Source organism: Leopardus geoffroyi, chromosome C1 (assembly GCF_018350155.1).
Source record: "Leopardus geoffroyi isolate Oge1 chromosome C1, O.geoffroyi_Oge1_pat1.0, whole genome shotgun sequence".
NCBI classification, from domain to species: Eukaryota; Metazoa; Chordata; class Mammalia; order Carnivora; family Felidae; genus Leopardus; species Leopardus geoffroyi.
Genome location: NC_059328.1, coordinates 72,815,002 through 72,842,812, shown reverse-complemented (window position 1 = coordinate 72,842,812; position 27,811 = coordinate 72,815,002). Strand labels below are relative to the sequence as shown.

General features: G+C 36.4%; 1 protein-coding gene across 4 annotated transcripts in view; it reads left to right on the top strand.

The window, feature by feature from the left end:
- Positions 1–27,811, top strand: part of ODF2L (outer dense fiber of sperm tails 2 like) — a 169,725-nt gene that overhangs the window by 86,207 nt on the left and 55,707 nt on the right. The window contains exon 19 of one of the 4 annotated variants that reach the window (XR_006712430.1): positions 13,050–13,848. The exons of 2 other annotated variants lie outside the window; for them this stretch is intronic. The gene's annotated coding sequence lies outside the window, so the exon portion shown is untranslated. Of the gene's footprint in view, positions 1–12,525; positions 12,595–13,049; positions 13,849–27,811 lie in introns of those variants that run through there. One more of the 4 variants, XR_006712432.1, reaches the window with a different exon arrangement.

The window sequence follows — 27,811 nt, the reverse complement described above, 5'->3', positions numbered from 1 at the left end:
TTTTTTTCTGGTTTTGATATATGCGTTCCATATTCATCAGAGATATTGGCCTATTGTTCTCTTTTTCTGTAGTGTCTTTTTACATTTTTGGTATCAGAATCATGCTGGCCTCATAGAAAGAATTTAGAAGCTTTCTGTCTTATTTTTTGGAATAGTTTGAGAAGAATAGGTATTAACTCTTCTTTAGTAAAAGGTGAAAGATTTACATGATCTGAAGAGAAACCAGGATATTGGTATTAATTTTTTTTTAATGTTTGGTAGGATTCATCTGTGAAGCCATCTGGTCCTGGATTTTCGTTTGTTGGTAGTTAAAAATATTTTTTTTATTGTTTATTTATTTTTGAGAGAGAGAGAAACACAGAGCATGAGCAGGGGAGGGGGCAGAGAGAGACTGAGACAGAATCTGAAGCAGGCCCCAGGCTCTGAGCTGTTAGCACAGAGCCCGACGTGGGCCTCAAACCCATGAACCATGAGATCATGACCTGAGCCGAAGTCAGATACTCAATGGACTGAGCCACCCAGGCGCCCCTAGGGAGTTTTTGATTACTGACTCAATTTCATTATTGGTAATCAGTCTGTTCAAATTTTGTATTTCTTCTTGATTTGGTTTTGGAAGGTTATATGTTTCTAGGAATTTATCCATTTCTTTTAGGTTGTCTAATTTGTTGGCATATAATTTTTCATCATATTTTATAATCCTTTGTATTTCTACATGTTATTTCTCTTATTTTTGTTTTTGTTTATTTGAGTTCTCTCTCTTATTTATTTACTTATTTGTTTATTTATTTGATGAGTCTGGCTAGAGGTTTATCAACTTTGTTGACCTTTTCAAAGAACCAGCTCCTGATTTCATTGATCTGTTCTATTGTTTTTTGAGCTTCTATTTTAATTTGTTTTCATCTTTATTATTTTGTTCCTTCTACTACTTTTTGGGTTTTGTTTGTGCTTCTTTTCCTAGCTCCTTTAGGTGTAAAGTTATATTGTTTATTTGAGATGCCCCTTGCTTCTTGACGTAGGCCTGTATTGCTATATACTTCCCTCTTAGAACAACTTTTGCTGCATCCCTTTTTGGACCATTGTGTTTTCATTTTCATTTGTCTCCATGCATTTTTTGATTTCTTCTTTGATTTCTTCACCCATTCATTGTTATTTAACATGTTATTTATATATGTGATATCTATCTATCTATCTATCTATCTATCTATCTATCTATCTATCTGGCATGTTAATGTAACCTCCATGTATCTGTGTTTTTTCCAGATTTTTTCTTGTAGTTGATTTCTAGTTTCATAGCATTGTGGTTGGAAAAGATGCACAGCATGACTTCAATATTTTTTAATTTGTTGAGACTTGTTTATGGCCTAATATGTGATCTATTCTGGAGAATGTTCCATGTACACTTGGGAAGAATGTGTATTCTGGTATTTTAAGATGGAATGTTCTAAATATATCTGTTAGATACATCTGGTCCAATGTGTAATTCAAAGGCATTGTTTCCTGGTTGATTATCTGTTTGGATGCTCTATCCATTGATGTAAGTGGGATGTTAAAGTTCTCTACTATTGTTGTATTATTATCAATTACTTTCTTTATGTTTGTTATTAGCTGCTTTATGTATTTGGATGCTTTCATGTTGGGTGCATTAATATTTACAATCATTATATCTTCTTGTTGGATTGTTCCCTTTATGATCATATAGTGTCTTTGTCTCTTGTTACAGTCTTTGTTTTAAAATCTATTTTGTCTGATGTAAATATTGCTACCCTTACTTTCTTTTCACTTCCATTTACATCATAAATGCTTTTCCATCCCTTCACTTTCAATCTGCATGTCTTTAGGTCTGAAACGAGTCTGTTGTTGGTAGCATACAGATGGATCTTGCTTTTGTATTCATTCTTTCACCCTGTCTTTTGATTAGAACATTTTCTCCATTTACATTCAAAGTAATTATTGATAGATTGTACTTACTGCCATTTTGTTACTTGTTTTATGGTTCTTTTTGTACTTCTCTGTTTCTTCTCTTGCTCTTGCCTTATACAGTTTTCTGTGTGTATTTGTGTATTCTTTTGTCTTTATTTTTTGCTTATCTATTGCTGTTTTTTTAAATTTGTGGTTACCATTAGGTTTATATATAATATCTTATGTATATAATGATCTCTATTAAGTTGATGGGCATTTGAGTTTGAATCCCTTCTTTACTACTCTCCCTGCCACATGTTAGGTGTGTAGTGTCATATTTTACATCTTTTTATGTTGTGAATTCCTTGACTGATTTTTATAGCTATACTTAACATTACTGCTTTTGCACTTCCTATTTTTCTTACTTTTACTTATGTCCTTTCCTTTTCATCTAAAAATTCCTCTTTAATATTTCTTGTAGGGCTGGTTTAGTAGTCACGAATTTCTTTAACTTTTGTTTGTTTTGGAAGCTCTTTATCTCTCCTTCTACTCTGAATGATAGCCTTGTTGGAAAGAGTATTCTTAGTTGCAGGCTTTTTTCTTTCAGCACCTTGAATACATCATATGTTTTCTAACTTCTTAAGTTCTGCTTTGATCTTTACTGATTTCTTCCTTTGTCTTTCCTTAATTCTGTTTTGTTTCTTTTTTGGTTTCTTAAGTTGAATGCTCCAGTTATTTATTTTCATTCTTTCATGTTTGTAATAGAAGTATTTAAGGCTCTGATTTTCCTCTTAGCATTGCTTTAGCAATGTGTTATTTTCTTTTTGATTTTTAGATGTTCTACAATTTTGGTTTTGAATTTTCCTCTTTGATTTAAGAATCATTTAACTGAATTTTTCTTAATTCCAAGAGATATTGACTTTTTATTTTCTGATTTTACTGTTCACTAGTAGCATTGAAGAGTTATTGGAGAATTTTGTCCATACCATTTCTAGTTTTTGTAATGCATTGAGGTTTTCTTTGGATCTTAGTACATTACCAATTTCTGTACTCTTTCATAGGCACTTAAATAGAAGATGTTATCTCTTTTTTAGAATATACAGTGTGACATTTATAACTAAATAAGTCTAATTAATTTTGTTACATAAGTCATCTATATCATATCCTTAATGTTTTTCTCTCTTGATCTGTCTTAGCCTAGAGAGCTGAATTAAAGTTTCCCATTTTTAGTAAGGTTTTATTTCTTATTATATATTCTTTAGTTACTTGAGGCATATATAGTCATAAATGTTATATGTTTACCATTATATAATTACCTTTGGTATTATTAAGTTCTTTTTTTGCCTTATTCAGTGCTTTTTAACTTGAGTTCTGCCTTCTCTGATATTATATTGTAACTTTTGCTTTTCTTTCTTTCTTTCTTTCTTTCTTTCTTTCTTTCTTTCCTTCTTTCTTTCTTTTATTTGCCTGGTATGCCATTCTTCTCTGATTAGCTGTTCTGGATTATTTTATTTTAGGTGATTTTGAAGACAGTATAGAGTGGGTTTACTAATCTAATCTTGTAGCCTTCTTACATTTATCAATGTAACAGATAGTTTTGTATTTAGTTATTTTATATTTTCTAAATTTATAGTTTTCAGGTCTTTGAATATAAGGCCTGTTTTTGGTTTTCTTTTCTTTAATGTCTGGGTGTAATTCCACTGATATTAAGAAAGGCTTACCAGACTCATAAATACAGAGAAGAAACTGGTGATTGCCAGAAAGGAGGTGAGTGAGGGATGGATGAAGTAGGTGAAGGGGATTAAGAGATAAAAACCTACAGTTATAAAATAAATAAGTTATGAAGATGAAAAGTACAGTGTAAAGAATGTAGTTAATAAAATTATAATAATTGTTTATGGTGGCAGATGGTAACTACATTTATCATAGTAAGCATTGTGTAATGAATAGACTTATTTTTTTTTCCTTCCCCTCCCCCATGGGTTTCTGTTAAGTTTCTCAGGATCCACATAAGAGTGAAAACATATGGTATCTGTCTTTCTCTGTATGGCTTATTTCACTTAGCATCACACTCTCCAGTTCCATCCACATTGCTACAAAGGGCCATATTTCATTCTTTCTCATTGCCATGTAGTACTCCATTGTGTATATAAACCACAATTTCTTTATCCATTCATCAGTTGATGGACATTTAAACTTTTTCCACAATTTGGCTATTGTTGAGAGTGCTGCTATAAACATTGGGGTACAAGTGCCCCTATGCATCCGTACTCCTGTATCCCTTGGGTAAATTCCTAGCAGTGCTACTGCTGGGTCATAGGGTAGGTCTATTTTTAATTTTTTGAGGAACCTCCACACTGTTTTGCAGAGTGGCTGCACCAGTTTGCATTCCCACCAACAGTGCAAGAGGGTTCCCATTTCTCCACATCCTCTCCAGCATCTATATGAACAGACTTATCAAATCACTATGTTGTATACCTGAAACTAATATAACATTGTATGTCAACTAAACTTGAACAACAAAAAGGAATGCTTTTTTGTTCTCACTGTTACTTTTGTAATTATAACTTTATTAATATTCTTAGTACTTCATAAATCTGAACCAGCCAGGGTTCTCCAGAGAAACAGAACCAATAGGATGGAAATCCTCTCTCTCTGTCTCTCCTCTCTCTCTAAATATAATGAAGAATTAGCTCATGTGATTATGGAGGCTGACAAGTTCTAAGATCTGCATTTGGCAAGCTGGAGACCCAGGAGAGCTGATGGTATAGTTGTAATCTGGGTCCACAGGCCTGAGAATAAGAGAATTGATGGTATAACTTGAAGTCTGAGTCTGAAGTCCTGAAAACAAGGAGACTTGATGGTGTACGTTTTCTGTCTGAGGCTGAGTCCAAAGGCAAGAGAAGACCAACGTCCTAATTTGAAGACAGTGAGCTAGAGAGAGAGAGAAAGTAAATTCACCCTTACTCATGCTTTTGTTCAGGCCTTGAACAGATTAGATGAGGCCAATTCATGCTAGAGAGGCAATCTGCTTTACTCAGTCTACTAATTCAGATGTTAGTATCTTCCAGAAATGCACCAACAGACATACTCAGAATATTGTTTAACCAAGTATCTAGACATGCCATGGTCTAATCAAGTTGACCCATAAAGTTAACTATCACAAGTCCACCCATTGTCAATTTGGCACCCATGTGAATCTCTTAAACCATTCTTAATCTCCAAATACAGATACTAACAGCATCATAATTGTACTAACATGATATGACTACCCTGAGTACAAGTAAAAATGCACTAACTCCTTACCCAGAAGAGGGACAGATTCTCTTAATGATGTTTACCCATTTCCTTGATATCCTGTAACCTAAATACTGTGATGTAAAATTAACTATATTTAAATACTATAAAGCAAAGTTATTACATCTTATGTTACATGATAAGGAAATAAGAGAGGAAAGAAAACAAAGATATTTGCTGCATACACACACACACACACATACAAACATGAAATATTCATGAAATACTCATGACAGCTACAGTTCTCCTTCTGTAACTGGTCACGTGATCAGAGTTTGTATTTGTAACTACCTTCTACTATCATTCTATAGTCCCTTTCCCTCTAGAAAGCACCTAGCTGGTCATGGTTCTTAACCTGGTGGAGTGACTCAGACTTTCATTCCTAAAAGGCCTGGGTCATTAGTAGTTCTGCCTGGATTGGGTTCTTACAGTTTTCCATTGACTTTAATCATACAGCATAGTAATACTAACAGACATCTGAAGGGATCTCTTGTATTTCAATACTCTTCCTTATTTCACTTTGGAGTAGCAGTCCGATTTTCCCTTAGTTGTCAGGATCAATCACTCAGCATGATAACTCCCATTTTGTTCTGTTGTTTTAGAGGCATAAGGAGTCCACAGTGGCTGAATGAGAGTTTTAATTTCTAGAAATTATTGTTGTGTCTCCTGGTAAAAACATTCTTTCCTTTGGAACTAAGATCTGTAAGCCAGTAGAACATAAGATTGTGGGAATAGGAAGATTTTACTAGGTCATTAGGGTTAATAGTGACTGGTGCCACTCCCAGTCCCTTGAATCCTAGATATGGGAGAAACACAGCACCATATTGGATGCTGATTCAGAACACATACAAGTTCTCCTTTACTTCAACTCTGCTGTGTATTGATACCTACCTGGTGCTATAACTAAATCCTCAAAAGCCATTCTACCATTCTGTCATGCCAGTTGCTTTAGGGTGGTGGGGAGCATGCATGGTAAGACTAGTGAATTCCATGAGTATAGATCCATTGACTCTCATCTTTTGCTGTGATGTGAGTTCCTTGATTAGAAACAATTCTGTGTGCAATACCATGCTGGTGGATATGGCATTCTGTAAATCCATGCATTGTAGTTTTGGCAGAAGCATTGTGTACAGGAAAGGCAGATCCATATCAAGAGTAAATGTCTGTTTCAGTAAGAATAAATCAATGCCCCTTCCATATTGGATGCCATACAGTGTAATCTACTTGTCACCAGATAGTTGGCTGATCACCCCAGGGACTGGTGCCATTTTGGGTATTCAGTGTTAGTCTTTGCTGCTGTCAGATTGGCTACTCAACAGTGGCCATGGCCAGGTCAGCCTTCGTGAATGGAAATCCATGATGCTGAGCTTATGCATAACTTCCATCTTTGCCATTGTGGCCACTTTGTTCATGAGCTCATTGGACAATAACAGGGGTGGCTAGGGAAGGAGACTAAGTGGCATCCATAGAATGGGTCATTTTGCCTCGCCCACTTGATTATTAAAATCTTCCTCTGCTGAGGTCATCCTTTGATGAGCATTCACATGGGACACAACTATCCTTATGGAGAATTTTAGAGAATTTTATACATACCTCTTCCCCAAATTTCCTTGTCACCAACTTTCCAATCATGTCCGCCAATTCCATCCAAATTCCTGACCAGCTAGCCAAACCATTGGCCATAGCCCATGCATTTGTATATCAGTACACATCTGGCCATTTCTCTTTCCAAAGTGAAAACCAAGTACACTTCTCAAAGTTCTGCCCACCAGGAGGATTTCTCTGCACCACTGTTCTTCAAGGCTGTCTTACAAGGGGGCTGTAGTACTTCAACTGTCTACTTTTGGGTGGTTCCTGCATATTGTGCAGAACTATCTGTAAACCAGGCCTGAGTCTTCTCTTCATCTATTGATTATAGGGAAGCATAGGTGCAGGCTGGGAGAGAGAAGGAAGTGTAGGTATATTTTTTGTTTTATTCATTTTTCTTTCTCTGTGTGATTCTATTGATATTAAGAAAGGTTTGCAGTTTTATCCTATTACTTTTACAATTACAGCTTTATTTAATAGTCTTAGTTCTTTAGGCATTGTCTGTGAGTTCCCTTATATGAGTAATGATGAGATTAAAATGTTTCCTATTTTTCCTTTTTTCCCTATCTCTTCTCCATCACTTAGCTTTAGAATTTACCTTTGTATTGTTAAATGTTTATGTGGGTATTACTTAATGTGTCACCATTAAATGCTATACTTCTACTCCAGATACTACACGAGAGGGAATCTGTGTTCTTATTTTCCCACTTTCCTTCCCATTTTTTCTTCCAGTTTCTGTTCATGATATAATTTCTACCTTGGCAAGAAATAAAATATTTGCATTGTCTTATGTCCCTCTAATCTCCAAATGTGTTTTGGTTTTGGTTCTATAGTTAAGTGTATTAAAGCTCACTGACAGTCTTTTGTCTCTAGAAGTTTAGTAAAGAAAGGATGGGAACAATAGTCTTGGAATCGTTGCATGTTGTAATCTCTAGCCTGTAAATTTAAAGTCTCTTTTGGTTTGATATTAAATCCTTAACTCTTGCTTTCTTTCCTAATTCCTTGCATAATAGATTATATTTTGTTTATATTATATTTTCCTGGTGATAATTGTTACTCTGGAGAAGTCCAAGTTCACTGTGATTATTTCCTTCCTTATAACATACTTGATCTTTTTGCTGGATTGCTCAAAAGGTTTTTTCTTATCTTTGGAGATAAGTAGATATACTAGATTATGTCTCCTTGTTGACTATTTTGGTTAAATTCATCCTAGCACACTCTGTGTGCTATAGATAGTTTACTTGAATTACCTCTTTCAATAGTTATGTTCTGTTGTTTAGATTGTCTTCTTAGGGATTCCAGTTATGTATATGTTGGATCTTCTATACCTATCTACATCTCTCATTTTTTCTGAAATCCCTTTTAGTTCTTTATTTTTTTATTATATTTGTTGTTCTCATTTTATCTTCTATGTCCCTTGTATGTTTTCCATAATGTGTTGCCCTTAATCTTTTTCCAGTTTCATTTTAATTTCTGTGACAGTTTTATTTTATTCTTCTGCTTCTTTCCTCAGTTCTCATAGCTTATGCTTCATCTCCTCTGTTTCAACATTTTCTTCTTAAGATCTGGCATTTCTACTTTGTGACTTTTTCTTATAGAAGAGATTGTTTTTATTATTTTGTGGAAAACCTTTTCATTCATAATTTTATATGTTCTGTAGCAGTGTTGCTCTGCTGAGTGTTTTTTATCTGATAATAAAGTTTGTTGCTTTACTCCTCATTTTTATAGACTCTTTGTATTGGTGCTGTGTTATTTATTGAATTTTTTGAATTTTCCTCATTGAATGTATTGAAGTTTGATTTGTACAAATATACATTCAAAGTTTTGTAGCATACAAAGATATATTCCTTATGGAATGTATTGAATTTCCTATATCAGCCCTTTGCAAAAGTGGGAAGAGGTCAGGCGATCTTCTATACATACACATGAAAACTAGATGGTTTTCACAAAAGAAAGACTGTCATCTTCTTAGATGACACTAAGCTTCCTGCAAATCTAGTTTATTTTATTTTTATTTATTTATTTTTTTTAGCTGTCACTGGTTCCTCTATTTCTCTGAATGAACCAGGTTCAGTGAGGCTTGTTCTGATACTCAGCTCAACTCCGTTCTTACACCTGGTTCAGAAAAGGAATATAGCTTCTTCAGAATGTGTCTCTGAGCTTGGGAAGTGGTTTTGCTTGCTTGTTTGTTTCTTAATTTCTGATATCTGCCGCTGCTGGACTCTTTCTCTGCTGGGCTTCACTCTACTTCCTCCCATGGGGTTTCTATGCTAACTCGGTTGCTTTGGGCAGCATTTACAAAAATTTTGGAGTCTGATCTCCTGGCCAACCAAATATAACTTTGAATTTTTATTTTTTATTTTGCCTGCTGCCTTTGGATATGTTATGGAAATAAAGTGGAACTATTGATTGTATGCAACCCTCTTCCTACAGAATTTTAGGATTCTTTTTCTGTTGTTCAGGAATCTATTAATTCTGACATTGATTAGATATTTTATATATAAAACCACATTCCTGTCATGTATTAAGTCATTTATGGATAAGGCTATGAGAATAATTTGTAGGTATATATATGGATTAAGAAAAATTAAGTAAAAACATCAGGAAACTATAAGCTCAATAAAACAAGATTGAACTTATGAATCCAAAGTTGTGCAAAGAAAGATGGACTAAACATTTTTCTGGCAACAGTTCTTTTCATTTGATCTTTTGTGTTCTCTTTCCAACATGAAAAAAAAAAGTCAACCAAGAAATCAAAAAGCAGCTATACGGTATCATCAAATCCATGTTAAATCCACATATGGTTTGGAAATATTTGAAATCTAGCCACATATAAGCAAAGGCAGATGCTGGACTTTTTTTTTTTTTAGTTGACAGTATCAGAATTATTAACTCTGTTGGATGATATTAGAAATATTCTCAGTTCCACCCACTAGAATATACCATTGTAATTTAACATTATACCCTAGAATCTATATCCTCTCTTCCTTTCAGATCTCAAGAGCCAGCCCACAGTCCACTGGTAATAATAGGAAGAGTAGTCTTCTGGAACCCATTCTATGCCACGTCAGTCTCTTGGCATCTTTGGAGCTGGTCTGGCCACCAGTGGTGTGAGCCATAGGTTTCCAAATGTTTGATGCATCTCAGAGTCTTAGTTTTTGTTGGTGCTCTGATCATTAGGGCACTTTAAGAGGAAGTTCTAGATTTATTGTTTATCTCTCTATTTTTGCATAAACCACTTCACCTATCTTAGCTTTTAAAATATGAATAACAATGCTTTCTTCCAGAGTTTCACAAACTCCATTTCATGTGGATCTGAGGGTTAAATGAGTAATGCATGTGAAAGTACTTTGTAAACTGTATGATATTAACTAATTGAAAAATAATATTATTTAATTTTGTTTGGCAGCAGGTAGAAGGGAGGAGATAGCGCAGAACCACTTATTCTAAGTTTCACATGGTAAGCTTCTAAAATTGTGTTTAGTTTTCTTTATTCAGTTCCATGCTGCCAACTGGTAAATGTCCTAGTGTCTGTTAATTATGCATCAGACCTGGCAATGTAGCTTGACATTTGATCTACACACCTGGCCTGGAGAGAATATCAATGGCAACCATATTCTTAGAATTGCTTTTCTGAATGACTTTTTATCAACACATTGGCACCAGCTGTGGCTACAAAAACATTCAAAACAGCCATATTTAAATGCTCTAAAATCTGATGAATAGGGTTTTCACTGGACCTGACAAAACTATTGCCAAATTAAACACATGATAGCAAGGCAAACTTTTTAACAAATTTAAACATAATGGTGTGTAAAAGATTGTAAGTAGATTTTTTTTTGATCTGGTGGATTTGATAGTTTGACTCTAATTAATGTGCCTTTGAAATCTTGACTCTGATTTTCAAAGCTGACTAGATTATAATTCCACTAGGCCTAAACTCGGGTAACATTTTTTCTGTTGTACCAGGCTTGGGCTACATTGACTTGGCTTTATATGTCCAGGTTTCTGAGGAAAAATGGACAACACACTCTGTTTGTTCCCCACACTCTGTGCACACTCTGTCCGCACCCATATTTCAGAAACGGGGTTAACATGCAAACTAGGTCATAAGCATTGGATTAGAACTGCAAATAGAAACTGGGAGTCCTGCAGAGTGATAGCCTTTTAAATACCTCTTCAGATCATCCATGGGGTGAGGTGAGAGTGGGGCAAGAAGTCTTGTAGTTTCTAAGAGTCTCAGAGTCTTTGAACTGCCAATCTGCAGAAATTCCCTTGAACTATCCATGAAGGTGACAAACACAACTGAGGCAGTGTTCAGCCATTCATTTCTATAATTAAAACTATTGTTGAGAATTTTTTTAAAGTAAGCTTCATGCCCAATGTGGAGCACAGCAGAAGGCTTGAACTCATAACTCTGAGATCAAGACCAGAGCTGAGACTGAGTCAGATGCTTGACTGAGCCACCCAGGTGCTCTAATAAGAATAGTTCGATAACACTACATTTACCACTGTGAATCAGGCAGTGTGCTAAGTACTTGGCATATAGTATTTTATTTAATCTCATAACAACACTATGAGATAATTATAATTACCTCACTTTACTGATCAGATAACCAGAGACACAGCAACCTGAAGTGACTGTTAAGGTCTATCCACAGAGCTTGTGTTTTCAATCATTATGTCTCCAAATTCTTTAATTTAAGCATGCTGTCTGTTTTATTAATTTAGGCTTTGTAATATTGTGGCATGGCAGAACTTCATCACTTTTCATTCAAAAATTTAAGAAAAATAAGGATCTGAGTACATACATATGGACAATATGGACATTTGGAGAACAAATGTTGACTTTCAGACCTTGAATTGGTATTTTCCTTGAAGAATTCTTCTGATATATATGTGTGTGTATGTATATATATGCATATGCCAAAGTTGAATTTTCCTAGCTCCCAGTGGATGACGACATTTTGCAAACATTCATTTGACACGCAGACGTGTTGGACTCAGGATGATATCTAAGATTAAAAACGTGGAAAAAGGGCCACCCCAAGTTTTTGCTGATCCAAGGCAGTTGTTTATTGTCGTCCTGTCCAACCAAACATATTCCTTCTGGAAGTGTTATCAATTTTTAGGTGAAAAGAATTTCAAAATCCTGTATTTGCACACAACTAGCCTCTTAGAAGATAGAAATCTCAATTTGCCCACAACTCATTTATGAGCTAACCTACTTACTATCTTGGTATATTGAGGGTAACTATAATTTAAAAACTAATGTCAGTTTTAAAGTTTTAAAAATATTTTAAAATATTTTATTAAGTTTTTAATCTTACAGAGTTTATCTGTTCCTTCATGTAATTTGATTGGCTTGAAATCTAATTTCCTGTAGGTATTTAATTTGATTTAATTTGTGTATTTTAAGTTCAAAATAAACATCTGTTGAAGTTCACTAGTCACATGGATGTATGCAGACATATTGTTGCCTAAAGCTGAGAATATATGAAAGTTAGACATATTGAGTGGCTCAATAAACTATGGTGTATGCTGCCAGATGATTTCTTCCTTGAAGTGGATATGAGAGGGTATTTCTGTGTTCCATTACCATGTATATATTGAATATAAGGCTCATAAGACCTGTATCCAGCTATGGAGATCACAAGATTCCTTTAATGATTAAAATATGATTGTATTTCAGTGGGTGTTTTCTATTTGTGATGAATAATATTTTTGTTATCCATTTGATAGGCAGGTCCTCTTACCCTCATAACTGACTTTGGAATGCAAGGGATTCTGCCATTGAAAAAAATAGAAAGAAAGAATTGAACTTTTTTTTTTTTAATTTTTTTGTTACATTTATTTATTTTTGAGAGACAGAGAGAGACCGAGCACAAGTGGGGGAGGGGCAGAGAGAGAAGGAGACACAGAATCCGAAGCAGGCTCCAGGCTCCTAGCTGACAGCACAGAGCCTGACGTGGGGCTCGAACTCACAAGCTGCGAGATCATGACCTGAGCTGAAGTCAGACGCTCAACCAACTGAGCCACCCAGGCGCCCCAAGAATTGAACTCTTATACACTTAATAAGTTACAGTATTTTTAAGTCTAGGATAAAACATATACTATTTCTGACAATACACAACGGTTTCAATATACCAAAGCAATACATGAAATCAGGATTGTTGTTGTTGTTGTTAGAATGGCCTGGGTTAAGAGACTTATCCTAATAAATAATTAATTTCTGCAACTATCCCTTCCCTCCATCTCCTTCGCAGAGGACCAAGAGGTATGGGGAGGTAGGAAACCTGTAAGTAGGAAGCTGGCTCATTCTTGGAAATCCCTGGGATTGTAAGAAGTCTCGGTGCCACGTACTGCCACCTTCTGTTGAGATGATCCTACCAGCACTATGTTCCTCCTGGGCAAGATGAGGATGAGCTAAAAGCACAGAAGACCCATAGGTCAGGCTTTTGCCATCCTGCATGTTTCACAGAATTCCAGTTCTGGTCAAGGGATATTGCTGGGAAAATCTTTCTGACAATGAGAAGTATTATAGGAGAAGAGCTTGGTCTCTGTTGGCTGGTTTAAAGCAACTAAATTAAGCTTTCTAAGCCTCATGTTCCACTTTTGGAGAATGGGACTGATGTATCATAGGCTTGTTTGAGAGGTGAGTAAAGCAAAGCATGAATATACTTAATGCAGTGCCTAACATATGTTAAGCCTTCACTAAATGACAACTATTCTTTTTATTTTCAGCAAACAAATACTGTGGCTCAGCCATGGGTTGGCATGTGAAATTCTTGTTCTTTCTAGAAGTCAAGCTGGGAATAGTAATTTATTTGGTTGGGTATGTGTCAAACGCGCTGTGGGGAAAGGTTTTAGAATGCTGTAATGGTGCATCAAGAGCAACAACAAACCCAAAGCAGCAAAATGCACAAAATTTTATTATCATGTCCATAACCATCCTTGGAAAGCTTTTACTCATGTGGCATATTTTTCCTATTAGTTGAATTAAAGAGTCACCTGTGCTGCAAAAACATCACGTGTTTGCTATCAATAAACACTTTCCATAATTTATTTCACCTTTCATTGCCTTTCTCTAGAGAACACCTTCAGAAAATTGTTTTTTTTTCTTTAAAGTATAGTTTCAATTTACATTTTTAAGCTGTAAATAGAAAGGAATGAAATAGTAAAAATCCACAGGCCTTCTCAATGTGTTTGGTTAAAAGAAATAATTTGGCACTTGGTAGCCATGGTGATAAGGGAGGAAAGTGAACTGTATTTTAGTTTCCTAAAAATACACAGATTGCAAAGAGCTTATCAGGAAGCCAATAGTATTATTCTCTTTACTGATATTCCTTAAACTTTCAAGGAAGGACTGGTGTATTATGTTTCACCATGAGATCTATAGTCCTTTGATCAAATATAGCTTCTAATTTAAAAGCATTCTTATTTCTACTGGCATCATCAAGAGACATTTGTAGTACACTCAGGATCTATGAAGTACTCTGCAGTTACTAAGAGAAACTTGGAAGAATTCTTCTTGTCCTATAAAGTCTTAAGTAGTTGGAAGAGTGGGACATCTATAAGTTTAAGACTGAGTTCTTTACGGACAAAACTTTTTTTTATCACAGTCTGGCTATAGGACAAGGATGTCAAATATCATTAAAGTATTGGATCAGCCTCTACCTGCTGGATCATTGTACCCATTGTTGTACTCAAACTTGAATGTACATTCGAATCCCCAGGGATCTTGTTAAAAAGCAGATTCTGATTCTGTGTGTCTGGGGGGAAGCCTCAGATTCTCAATTTCTAACAAGTTTTCCAGTGATGTGGATGCTGGTGGTCCACAGACACACCAAGAAACAATTTTCTAGACCAGTGGTTCTCAAATGAGAATCATTGGTTACATATGAGAATTATTTGGGAAGCTTTAAAAATTCTTGATGCTTCTGACCTTTTCTATGGGTGGGAAATTCCCCCACCACACCTCCCACAAGAATTGGGGAGCTTTACCCCTCTTCAGCCTTCCTGACTTCAGTCAGTTAGGGTCAAGAGAGCCCCCACATGTTTACAGTAAGACTGCTCTTATCTGGGCTTGGGGGTTTTACATGTTGTCTATAAACATGATGAAAAGTAAAGAATATGAAAAACAAGAACCCATGTGTCATCAGCATACTGCAGCTACTATAAATGTATTCCAGGTATCTCTCCAAATCACAATAGACTAAGGTTTTGTGGTGTTCCCTAAGTATTTCTGAAGTATAGCTTAAAAGAAATAGCATTTGTCTGAGTTTTCCATATAGGGCCATTATATCTATTTATAGTGGTTTCTTCCTGGTACATTGGTAGGTCTTAATTAATGTTAGGGATAAATAGTAATGTGGGAACATATGAAAATGAAGCATTTCAATGACTTGTATGTTAGCTACTAAGACACAAGTCTGTAATCACATTTCTTCTCTTAAATTTTTATTTTGAAAAATAATAATCCTTCAGAAAAGTTGAAAATTAGTATAATAGAAGCCATACACCCCTCATGTAGAGTCACCACTCTTATTTTGCTATATTTTACCCCCCTTTGTTACTGTTAAACCACTTAAAAGTAGTAGAACTCATGGTACTTCACCCCAAAATACTTTAGTATGTGTCATCTAAGAATAAAGACAGTCTCCTAAATAACTATGATAACATTATCACAATAAAAATATACAAGCCATATTCAAATTTTCCCTATTGATACCAAAATATATTTTAAATTCACTTTTCTATAATGACAGATTTTTAAAGAGGCTCTTATTTAGTTGGAAGGACAGGTTTCTTTATTCAAACTAGTTAAATATCAATAGGCCATGTAAAGTTGACAATTTTTAAAGTGTTGTATTTCTTCCATTTGCTCTGTGGAATTAAAATCTCTGTGCCTTTTCTCCAAATTTATCAAAACTAATACCACAGTTAAGATGTAGTAACACTGTCTAGGATCAAGTGGTATTTATTTAGGGATACTTACCTTGGGCCAATTTATCAGACCCAGGGAAGACAAAAAATTACATATTTGGAAGAGAGAGTAGTTGACATACAGTGTTGTCTTTTCTAGTATTAATAGATTCTAACTTTACCTAAAGATGCTAAAATTATGTGAGGGTATAACTGATGAGGTCAGATAAGATTGATGTCTCTCTTGTGTTAAGTGGCATTTTCCTTATGAGTAATTGATTCCTTTATCTTCCTGATTAGATGTGGAATGTTTTAATGGTACTCTATCAAGACTTTTCAACAGCTTCTTTTAACTTGGTTAATGACCTCTCAATGATAGTAAAACTATATGTAAACATGTAATCTTTGGAAAATTTTTTCTTTTTTTACTCTCATTAGGAAATATTTTAAGGTGATAAAAAAATGTTGCTGCTTACCAGGACATTTCTTTGAGAATACTGTCATGAAACACTCTTTCACCAACTACACCCCTCCCAAATCCTTCCACTGTGACTTTGGAACGTGCAGACCATCATGTTTTGTTGAAAGATGGACTTATAATATCTACCTCATAGGACTTAATGAGATAATGCATGTAACATTCTTAGCACAGTGCTCGGAACATATCACTCAATGGATGGCAGCCATTACCTTAAAAATAACTTTTATTGTGGTTACCACTACTATTATTATTTTGGTTAAGTGTTCTAGGCAAAAATAATAGCATATACAGTGATAGGATGAGAAGGCCCAGCAGAATAGGTTTAGGGAAAGCGTACACAGAGTGGTTCTAGATTGGGTTCTCATCAGGATTCAAATCCTGGCTGTGCCACTTCCATGCTGTATGACCTGGAAAGTCTATTTCTCCATCTTCAAAATGTGAATAATAATAGTACCTACCTTATGGGGATATTGAAAGTAAATGAGAAAATAATGCAGAAATGCTTAGTCCAGTGCCTGACACAGTGAAGTTTTGTTTAAGTTTTAGCTAAGAAAATAATAGGTCAAGAAGCCTTTACAGGAGTTGAATTTACCTAGTGATAACTGCCATCTTCTGAACAAGATTTGGCCGCCTCATTTCATCTTAGAAACTTGGTCTAGTACTCATACAGGTAATGGTCTCTGGGTTGGACCCAGGGATATCCTACCCAGACACTGTGGAGTGATCCTGCCTGATTTGTCTCAGTACCTTGGAGCAATTAGAGAGCCAGAATCTTGATTTTTTGTATATTTGTTGCAAAGAAATAGTTCCCATTAATCCTTTCTATAGGTGAAGTTTATTTTTCAATAACTATACCTATGGTTTGTACTTACCAGATTTTAAGGTTTAAGGGAGTTTATACATTTTTTGTGGCTTGGTATAGCACACAAAACCATATGTATTACCTGTTTTTAAGGATTAAATAGAACCTAATTATAAAACTGTCTTGTCTTGATACATGCTCCTGTGGCATAACTTTTTTTTTTTTTTTCTAATGGGAGGTCTTTATCTTTCCAATCTAGGATACAGTTATGGGTCTGTTCAGGAGGGTTTTTTTTTTTTTTTCTAACTTTTCTTGGATCAGTTTTGTTAATTTATACTTTTACAGAAAAATCATATAGTTCTTTCAGACTTCTTTTTTTTTTTTTTAATGTTTACTTATTTTTGAGAGAGAGAGACAGACAGAGACAGAGTGTGAGCAGGGAAGGGGCAAAGAGAGAGGGAGACACAGAATCTGAAGCAGGCTCCAGGCTCTGAGCTGTCAGCACAGAGCCGGACCCAGGGCTCAAACGCATGAACCGTGAGATCATGACCTGAGCCAAAGTTGGATGCTTAACTGACTGAGCCACCCAAGTGCCCCTTTCAGTCTTTCAAACTGATTTGTCTTATAATCACACATAATATCCTATTCATTATCTATGATATCTTTCTCATTACTAGTCTCATCTGTTTTGTTTTCTCTTTCTTTTCCTTTTAATGAGACTTAGTGAGCCTTTTCAGTTTGTAACTCTTTTTGTTGGTTTTTATTTTATTATTTTAATCTTTTATCTTTATTAATTCATATCTCCTGCTTGGTGTTGATTTATTTTGGTATTATTTTCTAATATTTAATATCAGAAATATTACATTTAATATTAAAACATTTAATTTGAATATTCATATTTTAGTAATAGAAGTATTGAAGGAGCGCATTTTCATCTGAATTTAGCCTTAGCTATATCTCATATATTTTAATATGAAGTGGTATGTTATTACTTTCTAAATAGTTTGCTTTTACTTTGGTTTAGGGTTTATTTAGAGTGTTTCTTGGGGTGCCTGGGTGGCTCAGTTAGTTGAGTATCCAATTCTTGATTTTGGCTCAGGTCATGATCCCAGGGTCGTGGGATCGAGCCCTGTGTCTGGCTCTGTGCTGAGTGTGGAGCCTGCTTAAGGTTCTTTCTCTCTTTCTAAAAAAACAAAAACAAAAACAAAAACAGATAGGGTGTTTCTTTTTTTATTGTTGATTTCTAATTTTATTGGAATTTTATTTCTGTTTTCTATAATTTATTAAGGTTATTTATAGCCAAATATACAATCAAATATCATAATTGGAAGAATATATATTCTTTGATGTAAATTACATATTGGTATGTGTATATCTATCATTCATTATATGTTTCTAAAGTGTTTACTTTCAATATTATAATTGGATTCACTCGGTTTATGTGGCACTAATGTTGCTTGGCACAAAAATATTATATCCTCTTTGTGAAGGATAGCTTTTGTGATTTCATAGTACAGTTTTTTATTCTTGAATTCTTGTTTAGTCTACTATTATTGTAGGTATGGGTTTTTTTGATATGTATTTTCCTTGTATATTATTAATAATCACTTATGTTTGCCTTTTCTTTGTCCTTTCCCTTTAGGTATGTTTCTTATTAATAACATTTAGCAGTTAGGGAGCAAGTCTGGCTCTCCAGGGAAACTTGCAAGTGACCACTGGTACCTAGTATTTGCACTGAGCCATCACAGTCATAGTGATAGTCATAGTCTTAGGCTTTAAGCAAGGGCAAGCCTTCCCTATGGCCTGTTATTTTCTCACCTGAATCTATAGAGAATAAACGGAACCTCTTCAGTTCCTGGAGATATCTGGTAAATGCAAAGTCTTACCACCACTCTCCAGGAAATGCCAGAAGGTTCTGGAGGTTTTCTTTGATGCATTGCTACAAGGACCAAAGTAGGGTCATGAGATATGAGTCAAGGTCAGTGTCTTCTCCTAGATTTAATAAATATTCACATTCAGGTTAACCTTCTTTTTAATAGTAGGTTCTTAAGTATATGATAAAAAATGTCTACCAGGATGCCCAGCTGGTTCAGTTGGTAAAGCATGCAACTCTTGATCTTGGGGTTGTGAGTTCAAGCCCCACACTGGGTATAGAGATTACTTAAAAATAAAATCTAAAAAAAAAAAAAAATCTACCAAATTAAATAAAGGAGGTTTCATCTTGGAAAGTCACATGATGTTTTGTAAGGAGCCAGGCTTTACTTAAATTGAGACTCTGCCACTAATTTAACTAGCTGTGTAACTTTGGTCAGGTTAATTAATGTCTCTCAGATTGAGATTCCTCATCTGCAAAAGAGATAATGGTACTTCACAAGGTTGCTGTGAGGTTTAGATAATACATATAATGGTGCCCAGAGTTTAATAGTCATCCACTGTTTTCTTTTCACTCTTCAGGAACATTTGATTAAACAATGGTAGGAACCCTCTTTCTAGGGAAATAGGGTCTTCAGAAGTCTTCTAGATCAGGAAGCTAATCACAGAAATATAGTGTAAGTTCATTCTAATACTGTATTAGAATACTGTATAATACCCTAATGTTTATACAAACTATCTAATGGCTTGAAAAGGAAGAAAACATGGCAAAGATTATTACTTTCAGAAGCCTATAGCCATCCAGCCAAAGGATGTTACTACTGGTGGTCAGACTGCCTGGCTTATGAGGTTTCTTATTTCCTGAAGTCTTGTCAGTCTGGTGTGGCTCTTGTCTTTCCTTTGAGCTGAATTCACTTTCACAAGCTCCTGAGTCCTGCGCATCTGACAATTACTTCAGACCTCAGACATGCTAGAAACCTGAATTATTTTATGAAAGTCGTTTGAAGAAGCAGAGCAGCAATTGTTTTTTCTTGGGTTTCTTTGTATATCTGTTTCTAATTTATTCACTATTTTCCCTCTATCCAACTGGTGCTTAGATCCCACTATAGATTCTTTGGATATAAACACATAAAAGGCTTATCTGTAGTTATTTGGTTAAAATGAGCATTTAAAAATATTATAAAATAAAATTTCTTTGTTCTCTCAGAATTTTAGTTCATAAAAATCATTCTCTAACAATTATTCTATTGGACCTCATTATTTAATTGTATCTAATCTTTTTATTTATTTTATGTTATTTTTAAAAAATTTTTTTACATTTATTTATTTTTGAGAAACAGAGTGAGACAGAGTGTGAGTGGGGGAGGGGCAGAGAGAGAAGGAGACACAGAATCTGAAGCAGGCTCAGGCTCTGAGCAAGCAGTCAGCACAGAGCCTGATGCGGGGCTCGAACCCACGAACTGTGAGATCATGACCTGAGCCGAAGTCGGATGCTCAACCGACTGAGCCACCCAGGTGCCCCATAATCTTTTTATTTTTTATTAAACTTTTTTTAATGTTTATTTTTGAGAGAGAGGAAGACACACAGAGTATGAGCGGGAGAGGGGCAGAGAGAGAGGGAGACATGGAATCCAAAGCGGACTCCAACCTCTGAGCTATCAGCTCAGAGCCTGATGCTGGGCTCCAACTCACGAACAGTGAAATCATGACCTGAGCCGAAGTCTGAAGCTTAAGCAGCTGAGCTACCCAGGCGCCCCTAATGATATCTAATCTTAAAACAACAGAAAATTTTTGCTTAGGGATAACTCTGCATTTATACATGTGAGATAAAATAGGAATCTTCCCTAACCTGCAATCCCTTAAATAGAATACAATTTCTCTCTCCTTTCCTTTTTTCCTCCTTCCTTCCTTCCTTCCTTCCTTCCTTTGTCCCTCCCTCCCTCCTCCCTCCTTCTCTCCCTCTTTCTTTCTTTCTTTCTTTCTTTCTTTCTTTCTTTCTTTCTTTCTTTCTTTATTTCCTTTCTTTCTTTCTCTATCTCTCTATCTCATCTTTTGGTTAAAATGTTTAATGAGTTGTCATTGAGTTTTGTTTTATTTTATTTTTCTTTCATGGAATTATTAAGACCTTGCATCAAAGTTATCATTTCTAATAAATTTTTTGTTTTATTTTTAACTGAACCACATTGAAAGAACAAATGTGAATTAAGGCAGGTGGCATTATACTAAATTAAAAGTACACTAGATTACTGACTCTATTGGAACATTTTCTAAACTGCATGATTTAGTCAAAATTATTAGCTCTCTTTTTTCAAAGTAAACAATCTCTACATATAAATTACACTCAGTATCGTATGTGATTATGAAGTATAAATAGAATTTTGATGGCATATACAGTGGCACTTACAAATACCCATATACAAATGTAGGGCGGTACTCAATGCCCTTTCATTTAACAGTTGGAAATTGAGACCTGGCAGGAGTGATAAATATTGGAATTAGGATCTTGATAGCAGACATGCAGAACATTTACTCTTCTATTTAGGATCTAAAATGCAATCAAACTGAGCCATGTTTCACTGTCCAGGTCGATGCTCACTCTCTGCTATTACATGTTGTGCCACCAAAGGGGAAGCAGCCTCATGGCCACCCTCAGGAGAAAGACAACATTTTATGGCAGTTTCAGGCTGGCAAGGGGCAATTCATCGAAGCTGTTGGCTTGGCCCTGGGAATTGCAGTCCTGGTGTGATGTCTCACATTCGTGGGCAACACCAAAAAGGAGCTGGGTTTCTGCATGAAAATACCTTATATCAAAGTACCTTTTAAGAACAACATATTCTAATGAGTGTTTGGCTTCTGATTTCAGCCTCTTTCATTCACTTCAAAGAATCTTTTTAGGTGTGTCTGGAGTTTGTACTTACGATAGTACCCAGAGGCAGACAAGCCACAAAGACCAGATCTACAAGACACAAGCCTGGTGCCAGGCTTGATTATTGATCACATAGAGGTGATCAATAATAGTAGCCATTAAATCATGGGAGAAAAAGTCAGCTGTAGAAATGTCCTCTAAACTGGGTGCCAAGCTAAGGTTTTCCACTTCATACTAGAATTAATTTTACTAACTGAATTTTGAAGGATAGAGGTAAAATTTGCAGTTGCCTGGATTCCACAATCAAGTCTATCAGAAGTAACAGCCATTCACCTTTCTGGGCTTCAGTCTCCCCAGCATTTATTAAAACTTCCCCCATAATGGTCCTCTCTGAATTTTTTTTCTGTTTTCCACGGCCCTAGCATTCATTGTTTCCATTCCTCACCATTCAGTCTGGCCTCTGCTCCACTCCTTGACCTTGTGCTATATCTAACTAGTTGTCAAATCCTTATCTTCCTTGATTTCTTTGTAGCAGTTTACACAGGGGATACTCCTCCAGCTTGAAACTCTTGCTGTCTTGGTTTCCATGACAGCACATGACTCCTTCTCAAACTTCCCTAAAGGTTCCTCATTCTCCTCCTGACCCTTAAATGTCTATCCTCACCTCTCTCCCCATTCTGCACTCTCTCTCTCTTAGTCTCATCTATTTCCATGACTTCAGCTACCACACACATGCTGATAATTCACAAGTCTGTTTCTTTGGCAACTGGAGAACTCCAAATCTTTACATTCAGACTCTTACTCAATATCTCCATTTGACACCTCAAGTTTACATGTTCACTCTTCCACCCAGTTGCCCACACCCCATAGCACCTTGCATATAACTCTATTAAAACATTTCTTATATTGTAATTGTGGGTTTTTTTTTTTATCTGTCTTACCCATGTCTTCTATTATTGTTTCCCTAAGATTAAGCACAATGCTTATTACAGAAGAAATCATTAAATGACTTAAAAATACAGGAGTACTGGAGAATGTTCCAAACTACCTGGGTTGTATTCAGTTTAAGTTGGAATACTGCAAATACTCACCCGAAGTATAAGGTAATATTTAAGTTAATGATTGTAACTTTAAGGATTGAATTATCTGATTTAGCTCTCCACATGGGTAATGGATTTCTTTGTATTTGGTGCCTCTTAAATAATAAACATTGGCTATTTTTATTTCTTAAAAAATTCAACTTTGTTGGGGCGCCTGGGTATCTTGGTCGGTTAAGCATCCGACTTCGGCTCAGGTCATGATCTCACGGTCCGTGAGTTCGAGCCCCATGTCGGGCTTTGTGCTGACAGCTCAGAGCCTGGAGCCTGATTCGGATTCTGTGTCTCCCTCTCTCTGCCCCTCCCCCGTTCATGCTCCGTCTCTCTCTGTCTCAAAAATAAATAAACGTTAAAAAAAATTCAACTTTGTTGAAGTATAATTTAAATCCAATAAAATGTACCCATTTTGGGCACCTGGGTGGCTCAGTTGATCAGGCGTCTGACTTAGGCTCAGGTCATGATATCGCAGTTTGTGAGTTCAAGTCCCACATCAGGCTCTGAGCTGACAGTGCAGAGCCTGCTTTGGATCTTCTGTCTCCCTCTCTCTCTTCCCCTCTCACCAGCTTGCACTCTCTCTCTCTCAACAATAAATAAACATTAAAACATTTTTAAAAATGTACACATTTTATTTTATTGACTTTTTTGCCTTTATTTTTTATTTTATTTTTTTAATATGAAATTTATTATCAAATTGGTTTCCATACAACATCCAGTGCTCATCCCAACAGGTGCCCTCCTCAATACCCATCACCCACCCACCCCACCCTCCCACCCCTCATAAACCCTCAGTTTGTTCTCAGTTTTTAGGAGTCTCTTGTGTTTTGGCTCCCTCCCTCTCTAACCATTTTTTTTCCTTCCCCTCCCCCATGGTCTTCTGTTAAGTTTCTCAGGATCCATATAGGAGTGAAAACGTATGGAATCAGTCCTTCTCCGTATGACTTATTTCACTTAGCATAATACTCTCCAGTTCCATCCACGTTGCTACAAAAGGCCAAATTTCATTCTTTCTCATTGCCACATAGTATTCCATTGTGTATATAAACCACAATTTCTTTATCCATTCCTCAGTTGATGGACAAAAAATGTACCCATTTTAAGTGTGAAAATATGCATACCCATCACCCCTGTCAAGATATAGAATATTTTCATTGCTCCGAATAGTTCCTTCTCTGTAGTCCATTCTGCTCCCTCCCTCCCTTGCAGAGTTGACCTTGGGTAACTACTGGTCTGCTTTCTAGTCCTATAAATTAGTTTTGCCTAGTCTGGAATAGATAAATGGAACTAGATAGTATATATTTATTGATAATCTGACTTTTTTTGGCTCAACATAATTTTTCAACATTCAGCCATGTTGACACATGTATCAGCTGATTCATCCCTTTGTGTCACTGAATAATACTCTTTTGTAGGGATACCAAAATCTATCCATTCACCTTTTGACAGACATGTGGATTGTTTCCAGTTTTGCACTGTTATGAATAAAGCTACCGTAAACATTAATGTAAATTAATGTACAAATCTTTACATATATGGACATATGCTTTTTTCTTCTATTTAGTAATCTAATAGTGGAATTTTAGGGCTATGTGGTGAGTGCCTGTTTAACTTTATAAAAAGCTACCAAACTATTATCCAAAGTGGCTGAACCATGTACCTTCCCAGTAGCAATTGTGTGAGAATTCCAAGTGCTCCACATCCTCTCCAACATTTAGTATTATCAGTCTTTCTAATTTTATTATCTGGGTCTTCACTTCTAGAATATAAACTTCAGGAAAGTTAGTACCTACCCTGTCTGGCTCATTGCTATGTCTTTGGAAGTCAGTAAATTGTTGGTGCTGAGACCACAGACGTGTGTAGGTGTTCAATAAATATATGATGAACAAATAATAAATCAGTTAATGAAAAACAACAGGCACTGAGTTGCTGAGCTATGAAACATCATAGGATATTTCAGGAACTGCAAGTTATTCAGGAACTGCAAGTGAGGGTTGTGGGCTGAGAGCTATGGGCATTGGTAACGGCTTTCATTTAGCACTTCTTCTGTATCTGGCACTAAGACTTTTTACTTATCTCTCTGAACCCCTATGACAACCTTGTGAGGTCAGTACTATTATTATCCTCATTTATGGGCAAGAAAGCTGAGACTCAGAAAGATAAAGGGCAAACACCAGTCAGTGACAGAACCCAGATAGATTCCCAGACCATCAAAGGCTCTTGGAAGGAGTTTGAACTCTATTCTGTGGTCAATGACAGAACATTGGAATTTGTTGGGCAGGGCAGATTTGTGTTTTGGGAGGATCATTGTGAGGCAGTATTGAAAATAGAATGGCAGAGGACAAAGGGGAAGTCAGGGAGCCCAGTGAAGAGGCTGTCAAATACTGCTAGCAAGAGCCAGGGAAGTAATTCCAAGGATGGGAAGCGGGGTCTTATTTAAAGGATTTCCTAAGAGGCAGATAGAATTCAGCATCCAATTGGTCATGGGTGTAAAGGAGGAAGGCACTCAGCATGACTCAGGGTGATTCAGATGTCTGTTATCTTGTATCTTTCATATATTCCCAAACACAATGTCTGTCATAGGGTTTCCAAAGCCGTGTTACCGATGCCTCATTTCCTCTGTGAACTGGGAAGGCCTGAGAGTCAGTGCACGAAGTGTTTGGGCTGTTGGTAGTTACCAAGATCATGGATAGGAAGCAGTAACATAGAAACAAATCAGGGACAAAGAGCTTCCTTCCGTTATAGTTCTACCTTGTAAACTTCCTTCCGTTATAGTTTTACCTTGTAAACATCATGTATTCACTGATGTTGCAGAAGCAGTATATCAAGTCTTATTCCTCTTCTATAAAACCTAAACCAAGGCAGAGGTTAGATTTGGGGTGTGTTGTGCATCCGTGTTTGTGTGTGTGTCTTGTTTTATTTTCAGAGTTTTGTTGGTACATTTTTTAAAAGCTGCACTAAATGTTCCACTAGTTCAGTGTTCCTTAGGGACTATTCTACACAGCCCATATTTCATACAGTCAGACCTCTGAGAAGGAACCGAGCCCTTCTAAGGGTCTGTGTTGTGGTAGGCTCAACAATGTGCTTCTGGCAGCTACATGATAGGAGTCAGAGCTCAACTCCTCACAGCTGTGGCCTCCCTTTCACTCCACATAAAGCAGCCCTGCCTTGTTGCCCCAAAGCATTCTTGAAAGATACATCTGAGGCTCTGCTCAGCCCCGGAGATGTTCCCAGTTCTTAAGCACAAATCAAGGCAGTCTCCTACCAGCAAACCAAACTACCCTACAGCAGACAGCTCGCAATACAAATTCTGGGCAAGTAGACCTTGAAATTGAACTCTTTGCTCTTTAAGTTGTTTTTATTGTCTGTAGCCAGTTAGATAGTTGAAGGGAAATGCTACCCAACAAATAATGGTGTACAAAGGAAACCTCCCAGTTCAATGAAAGAGTGTGTCTGCCTTATTATGGGAGATGCCGTGTCATAAGTGGGTGTTTTGTACTCAGTTGAATAAAAAAAAATAGGTTGGTCTTAAAAACTGTTAATGATAGAACACATGGCATAAATTACACTGTAAACTCCAAACAACTCTGAAATTATAAACATTGCTTAGTCAAGGCTTTTCTTTTAACGATGCCCTGATGTCGCTGGCATAGCCTGGTGATTTCAGTCAGTGTTATTTTACTTGAAAGGAGAAATTTCTTTTCCAAAAAAAAAGTCTCTCTAAGAAAAGCTATCTTCCTGGCCAAGTTAATGAGACATCTGGCTCCAATGGCCTGTGTCATGTCTTCCCTGGGGCCAGGGGCCAGGTAGTATGGGCTAGAGAAGGTTAGAGAAAAGAGTTGTGTGATGAGGAGAAACTGCAGGCTTGGTTCTGTCCTGTCCTGACATGGGCTGAATCAAGTCAGCAGGTGTTGTGACTAAATAGAGACTGTCAGGATTCTCAGCCCACATCCTTGAGACCTGGTGCAGAGTAAGCATTTGATTCAAAGGTCTTCCTTCATTTGCCTATCAGAACAGCTCTCTGTGGGTGGGGAAGCAGAAAGTGTCTTCAAAAGGGTAAGAATGATATTTACATCATTTACAACTACCTTTTTAAAGCACTTTCTATAGGCCATGCACTTGGCCAGATCATTTAGGTACATTACCTTATTTAAACTTAATCCTTGAGAAAGTTACTGTTATTATCTCTTCATTACAGATGGTAACTGGGGCTCAGAGAGGTTAAACTTTGCCCAAGGTCCTAACGGAAGCCAGGATTCTAACCAAGGTCAGTCTGACTGAAAAACCTATACAGTAAACTATTAACAGCTATGTGATATTTCCTCCATGAGGATTAATAAAGAAAACATGCGCTTCGTAGAAGCAGCAATGCTTTCTCTAGAAGTGCTGGTGAAAGGCTCTAGAGTCAGAAGAGCAGCCCCATTCCACCTCTTCATGGCTCTGAGGGTAAGTTTTTTCAACTTGTGAGTTTGCTCACAACACTGGAGAAGCAAGTTGGAGACCAAAGATCAAAGACCAAACACCCGTTTGTCTTTGGTCATCATGGTGTGAGAGCCTTTTTGTTCAGTGCTAATCTGTAACAGGCGTTCCACTTTCCTTGACCCTGATTTAGCTACATCTCCCTTCAGCTTGTCTTTTCTTGCAAGCTGACCCCAGATTACACTTTGACTGCAGGCTTGTCAACCTGTAAATATGTAGTTGGTTAGCAGGGGAAAGGTGAGAGAGTGTGAATGGTTTGATCTAGCACATCCCCACTGTTGGAACGGGGATATGTGCCTGCCTTCTAGTTTATGGAAAGGTAGCACCATATCCATAAACAGAGACTCTCTGTGTTTTTCTTCTTCATGAAAAAGAAAAGTTAAAATGAACAGGAGTATTATTTTTCTAACTCTACAACATTTCCTTCTGGCCAGAAATGGATCAGGCAATTGATATAGCCAGTACACCTCTGCCATGGGGATGCTTTTGTGCGAATGTGCCATGAGTCTCTG